The following is a 6498-nucleotide window of genomic DNA, read 5'->3' as shown; positions in this document are numbered from 1 at the left end:
TAAATGATTTGGATGAGAATGTAAAAGGTATGATCAGTAAGTTCGCAGATGACACGAAAATTGGTGGGGTGGTAAATTGCGAGGAGGAAAGCCTCCGGCTACAGGACGATATAAACGGGTTGGTCAGATGGGCGGAAAAGTGGCAAATGGAATTTAACCCTGAAAAGTGCGAGGTGATGCATTTTGGACGGACAAATAAGGCAAGGGAATACACAATGAGTGGTAGGACCCTAGGAAGTACAGAGGGTCAGAGGGACCTTGGTGTACATGTACATAGATCCCTGAAGGCAGCGGAGCAGGTAGATAAGGTGGTTAAAAAGGCATATGGGATACTTGCCTTCATTAGCCGAGGCATAGAATATAAGAGCAGGGAGGTTATGATGGAGCTGTACAAAACGCTGGTGAGGCCACAGCTGGAGTACTGTGTGCAGTTCTGGTCGCCTCACTATAGGAAGGATGTGATTGCTTTGGAGAGGGTGCAGAGAAGATTCACCAGGATGTTACCTGGGATGGAGCGTCTCAGCTATGAAGAGAGGCTGGACAGGCTGGAGTTGTTTTCCTTGGAGCAGAGAAGGCTGAGGGGGGACCTGATTGAGGTGTACAAAATAATGAGGGGCATAGATAGGGTAGATAAAGAGGAACTTTTCCCCTTAGTGGGGGGGTCAATAACAAGGGGGCATAGATTCAGGGTAAGGGGCAGGAGATTTAGAGGGGATTTGAGGAGGAACTTTTTCACCCAGAGGGTGGTTGGAATGTGGAACTCAATGCCTGAAAGGGTGGTGGAGGCAGGAACCCTCACAACATTCAAGAAGCATTTGGATGAGCACTTGAAATGCCATTGCATACAAGGCTATGGACCAAATGCTGGAAAATGGGATTAGACTGGACAGGGATGGATGGGCCGAAGGGCCTCTTTCTGTGCTGTAAAACTCTATGAACCCTGGTATCATAATCCTTCATTCATCCTTGACAAGGCTGGGTGTTTTTTTTCCTTCTAGTCACGACTAATTGAAACGAAAACCTAACAGAGAGACATCCTTTCTCGTGTCCCCTCGCAGTGTGCAGGGCTATCTTTATGTACGCCAAATTCTTAACGTTACTCGTTGTTTTCACAGAGTTCAGCAGGATTGTCGCTAACTACATTTTAAGGATAACTTTGGGTGTGTTTAGGCATAGAGAGTAAAAGTCTCCTGCATCATTGTGTATGGAAATTTTCAAAAGGCATCAGATAAGGTGACATATAAGAGGCTTGGTGATAGGATTATGGCACATGCTATGTGACAGCTGGTTAAACGAAACTGGTTGAAGGAAGTGTGACAAAATTGTGTGCTTAAGGGTTGAAATTGGAGGAGAAAATCTGGTGTGGTGTAAAAGGGGCTGCCAATTATCGATCAGCCCTTACTCTAACTTCGAATCATTCTTTTGGCTTTAATCTAGTCCTTTTTTTTCTTCATTCCTAAGCACATTTTGACAAGTAATGCTTTTAGCATTTTATAGGCAAGGTAAAGGAAAAGCCCCATTACAAGTATAATGATGGCAACTACATCCAGTAAGTAGTACTGATAGAACGGTAACTCATTGCCTACGGCTCTTAAATGAGCAGCACCTCTGTGTCTTATTGCATATTCAATCCAGAAAACAGCAAGCCCTTTTGGATCCAGTGGCACATCTCTATGCAAGGCAGATATACGCTTCATGTTCTCTCGGTAAGAAGGGTTTTCTATGACAGTTTTCACAGCCTGGAATATAACTTCCCTCTTCAAATGAGCCAAGTCCAACATGACCGCAACTCCTCGGGCTTTGAGACGCAAAATGTTATCATGCTGGTCGCCAAAGACTGGGATGCCGACCATAGGGACGCCATGATAGATGGCCTCATAAACCCCATTTTCGCCACCGTGGGTGATGAAAACTTTTGTCTTCGGATGACTCAACAGGTCATTTTGAGGAAGCCAGTTCATTATTTTGGTGTTGTTTCCTAAAGTTGAGGGCACTTCTCCGCGATATCGCCAGATCACCTTCTGAGGGAGTTGCGCCAGACCTGCTGCCACTTCAGTGGCCAGTGCTGCAGGAAGGCTGCTTAGAACACTTCCTAAGGAGAAGATCACGACCCCATCCTCACCAGAGCTGTCCATGAATTGCTGCAGGTCAGGAGAGAGGGGCTTGCCCGGGCTGCACTGAACACCTCCGATGTAGACCAGATTTGGCATGGTTGGCCTTGGGAATTCAAAGATGAAGTCAACCTTCATTAAGAAGATATCTGCCTTTTGGTAAAGTTCTTCCAATGTAATATCACTCTTGAGGTAAAGCTGACAGAGTTTATTGTATGCTGGGTATATATAGACGTTGCCCATGAAATCGGACATAGCATATATAAAAACATTCTTCAACCTTTCTAAAAACACCATTCTGTCCGTCAGACGTGAATTTAGCACAGGGACGTAGGAAAGTGGCGATGGGGCTACATTAAAGAGGTCTCCAGTTACCGTCCATCTGCCAAAAAGCACTATTGGGATGTCAAGTAAATGAGCCAACATGACACCACCTGCATTGTAAGGGTCGGCTAAAACCAGATCAAAATCTGCACCTTTCAATCGTTCCAACAGTGCAGGATCTTCGAACATTGCTTTAATGGCAGGAATCATCAAATCATTACTGCCGGAAAATAAGGCGATGAGCCCCCAGGCAGCTGAGATGCTGGACAGGAAACCATCTTCAGCATAGACTGAGTTGAAGATAAAGTCATGGAGTTCGCTTTCATTAAGTGTTTTACCTGTCTGACCTGAGGGACTGCGGACGGTTTCGATGGTGAAATCATGGGAGGTTTCTTCAATGTTCCTGGAGTCGCTGCTCCTCAGCACTGTCACCTCATGTTTCCTCTCCACCAGTTCCAGGAGCAGGGTTTTCATCAGCAGCCAGTGGCTCCAATCCGTGGGGGCAGCAAGGATCTTGGCTGCTTCTGTGTTGGAGTTTCTTGCAGACAGTAACATCACAGAATACAGAAGAAGCGCTGGAAAAGCTGCTATGCTGTTCATTGTCATTTTCTTTTAAGCAGGAAACTCGCACCACTTAGATCTCCAGTTGCAGTTCCCGAACTATTATCTCCGCCAATACCAAATACAGATTACTCGCTCTGCACCGGAAATCAATTGACGCCTTGTTTCAACATCTGTTCAGTTTGTTTTTTGCAGAAACCGTTTTATATAAATTTAAGCCAGGGTCTTCAGTTAGAAGGCAGCCAAGATATTCTGTGCCCATTGCAGGTTCGATCGAAATGGGGTTTTAATTTAATTTGGCACATGAAGAAACAATAGAAATTAGACTAAAGTCAACGAATAACTCAACTTTGGCGCCAATGTAGAGGTGGACAGTTAATCAGCTACTTTTGAATAAATGCACTTACAATATATAACTAAAAGCTCGTCTGTTGAAAAGATTGAAGCACAAAAATAAAATTGCTGCAAATGTCAGAAATCCGTTCTGTATTAAATTCGCTACATGGGGAGGACATTTCACCAACAAACGTTTCTGAGAAGCTTGCTCTGAAGGGAGATATCTCATTGTAGCGCCTGTTCTGGCCATTGGTGGCGCTGTGGTGGAACTTTTCCCTCTTCAGATTGTCTCTTGTACTGAAGCCTAGAGCACAGAGGGAGGCCATTCAGCCCATCGTGTCCATGCCAGCTCTCTGAAAGAGCTAAAATCACTGATTGATCCAGCCTGATGTCCCACACAGGAGGTGTGATTGTCCTGGTAGGAATATTTTACTTTTAATGTCAAAATGTGTGGTGGGGGGTCCTTCGTTCCGTTTAATGCTGTGTGTTCAGCTGTGTGAAGTTAAGGCAGGGAGTTGGCTGAAGAGTGGGGTCCAAAAATGGCAGCGCTGGCTTCAAATCACACACTTATTTGCGTCGTCATCCCCCTCTCTGCATGCTGCCGGTGGTCGTTAGGTGTGCCCTCAAACACCTTTAACAAGATGGCATCCTGCGCACTTCCCGTCGGTCGTGTGCTCATCTCTGACCCCAATTTTGAGCCTTAAGTGGCCATGTAGCACCTAAGAAACGGATGCTACATGGCCCGATTTAGCCTCCCCCACCGCCCACCGGCCCCCCCTCCCCCACACCACCACCACCCGCCTTTCTCCTGACTGAATATTGGTATCTCTCTGAGCTACATTGGAGATGACAGAGCGGATTAGGTGGTGGTCTGTCCAGCAGTCATCAGCTCCTGTCATGGCGCGGGTGATGCGGACGTCCTTGCGGTCCATCGCTCGGACGATGACGTAGTCCAGCAGATGCCAGTGCTTGGAACGAGGGTGTTGCGATGAAGCCTTGTACTTATCTCTCTGATGGAACAAGGTGTTGGTTATGATGAGGCCATGTTCTAAGCATTTCAACGGCAGCAACAGAAACAATGCCGCAGGAAAATTAACGCTGGAGCACTCAAAGACCCCGCTAAGAAAGCTCTATTTAGCCTGTGCCTCACAAACAACCTGATGACTCCCAGTGATGCAGAGATACAGAGTGCCCACAGCATCTGGTCTGCATTCAAGGCCTCCATAATCAGCACCTGTGAAGAGACGCTCGGTCACTCAACCAGGAAACACCAAGACTGGTTCAACGAGAATGACCAGGAGATCCAGGAGCTAATAAGCTGCAAGCACAAGGCATTTCTGATCTGGAAACAGCAACAGAACTCGAGAGCAAGAAAGCAGCTCTACAGAAGCCTGAAGGCCGAGGACCAACAAAAAACTCGCGACCTAAAGAACAGATGGTGGGTGGAGAAAGCGCAGGAGATCCAGCAGCTAGCCGACAACCACGACGTACATGGATTCTTTAGCGCAGTCAAGACCATCTACGGCCCAAGCACCCAAGGCCCTTCCCCACTGCGGGCCAAGACCGGAGAGGTACTCATCAAGGACAGGGAAGCAGTCAGTGCCCGCTGGAAGGAGCACTTTGAAGATCTTTGTAACCATGACGCTGTCTTCGACACGAGTGTCCTCAACTCCATCCCACAGCATGCTACCCGCCACCATCTCAGCACAACCCCAGCCTGGCATGAGGTTGAAAAGGCCATCTGACAACTGAAGAACAACAAGGCCTCAGGAGCAGATGGAATCCCCGCCGAGGCACTAAAGCATAGAGGAGAAGCACTACTGGTGTGAATTCATGAACTCATTTCTCTTATCTGGAAGGAGGAGAGCATGCCAGGGGATCTCAGAGACACCTTAATTGTGACCATCTTCAAGGAAGGTGACAAGTCCGATTGTGGTAATTACAGAGGAGTTTCCCTGCTATCTGCCACAGGGAAAGTCATCGCAAGAATCCTCCTCAATTGCCTTCTCCCAGTGGCCGAAGAGCTCCTCCCAGAGTCGCAATGCGGATTCCGCCTACTAAGGGGCACAATGGACATGATCTTCACCGCACGTCAATTACAAGAGAAATGCAGGGAACAGCACCAACCACAGTACATGGCCTTCTTTGATCTCACAAAGGCCTTCGACACTGTCAACCATGAGGGATTATGGAGTGTCCTCCTCAAATTCGGCTGCCCTCAAAAGTTTGTCACTATCCTCCGCCTGCTTCATGACGGCATGCAAGCTGTGATCCTGACCAACGGTTCCACCACAGACACAATTCACGTACGAACCGGAGTCAAGCAAGGCTGTGTCATTGCACCAATGCTCTTCTCGATCTTCCTTGCTGCAATGCTCCATCTCACCCTCAGTAAGCTCCCCACTGGAGTGGAGCTAATTTACAGAACAAACGGGAAGCTGTTCAACCTCCACCGCCTCCAGTCCAGATCCAAGGTCGTCCCATCCTCTGTTGATGAATTACAGTATGCAGATGATGCTTGCGTCTGCGCTCACTCGGAGGTCGAACTCCAAACCATCGTCAACACCTTCACCAAAGCATACGAGAGCATGGGCCTTACACTAAACATCCGTAAGACAAAGGTCTTCTACCAACCTGCCCCCGCCACACAGTGCTGCCCCCCCGATTATCAAAATCCACGACAAGACCTTGGACAACGTGGACCACTTTCCATACCTACTGTCAACAAGGGCAGACGTCGACGATGAAGTCCAACACTGCCTTCAGTGTGCCAGTGCAGCTTTCGGTCGCCTGAGGAAGAGAGTGTTTGAAGACCAGGACCTCAAACCCGGCACTAAGCTCATGGTCTACAGGGCAGCAGTGATACCCACCCTCCTGTATGCCTCAGAGACATGGACCATGTGCAGCAGGCACTTCAAAGCACTGGAGAGGTACCACCAACGCTGCCTCCGCAAGATCCTGCAAATCCATTGGCAGGATAGGCACACCAACGTCAGTGTTCTTGCTCAGGCCAACATCCCCAGCATCGAAGCTGTGACCACGCTCAATCAGCTCCGATGGACGGGTCATATTGTCCGCATGCCCGATACGAGACTCCCAAAACAAGCGCTCTACTCTGAGCTCCGTCACGGCAAGAGAGCCCAGGTGGGCAGAGGAACTGCTTCAA

The 6498-nt window shown here is 48.2% G+C and overlaps 1 pseudogene; it reads right to left on the bottom strand.

Moving 5' to 3' along the window:
- Nucleotides 1-580: 580 nt before the first annotated feature.
- On the bottom strand, nt 581-3182 carry LOC147110372 (UDP-glucuronosyltransferase 2C1 pseudogene; annotated as a pseudogene).
- Between the last annotated feature and the right edge of the window lie 3316 nt (nt 3183-6498).

This window comes from Somniosus microcephalus, chromosome 11, assembly GCF_052327205.1.
Source record: "Somniosus microcephalus isolate GS21.2 chromosome 11, FLI_Smic_1.0, whole genome shotgun sequence".
In the NCBI taxonomy this organism is placed as follows: Eukaryota; Metazoa; Chordata; class Chondrichthyes; order Squaliformes; family Somniosidae; genus Somniosus; species Somniosus microcephalus.
Note: the sequence above shows the minus strand (reverse complement) of the source record. Positions and strands in the feature narration are given on the sequence as shown.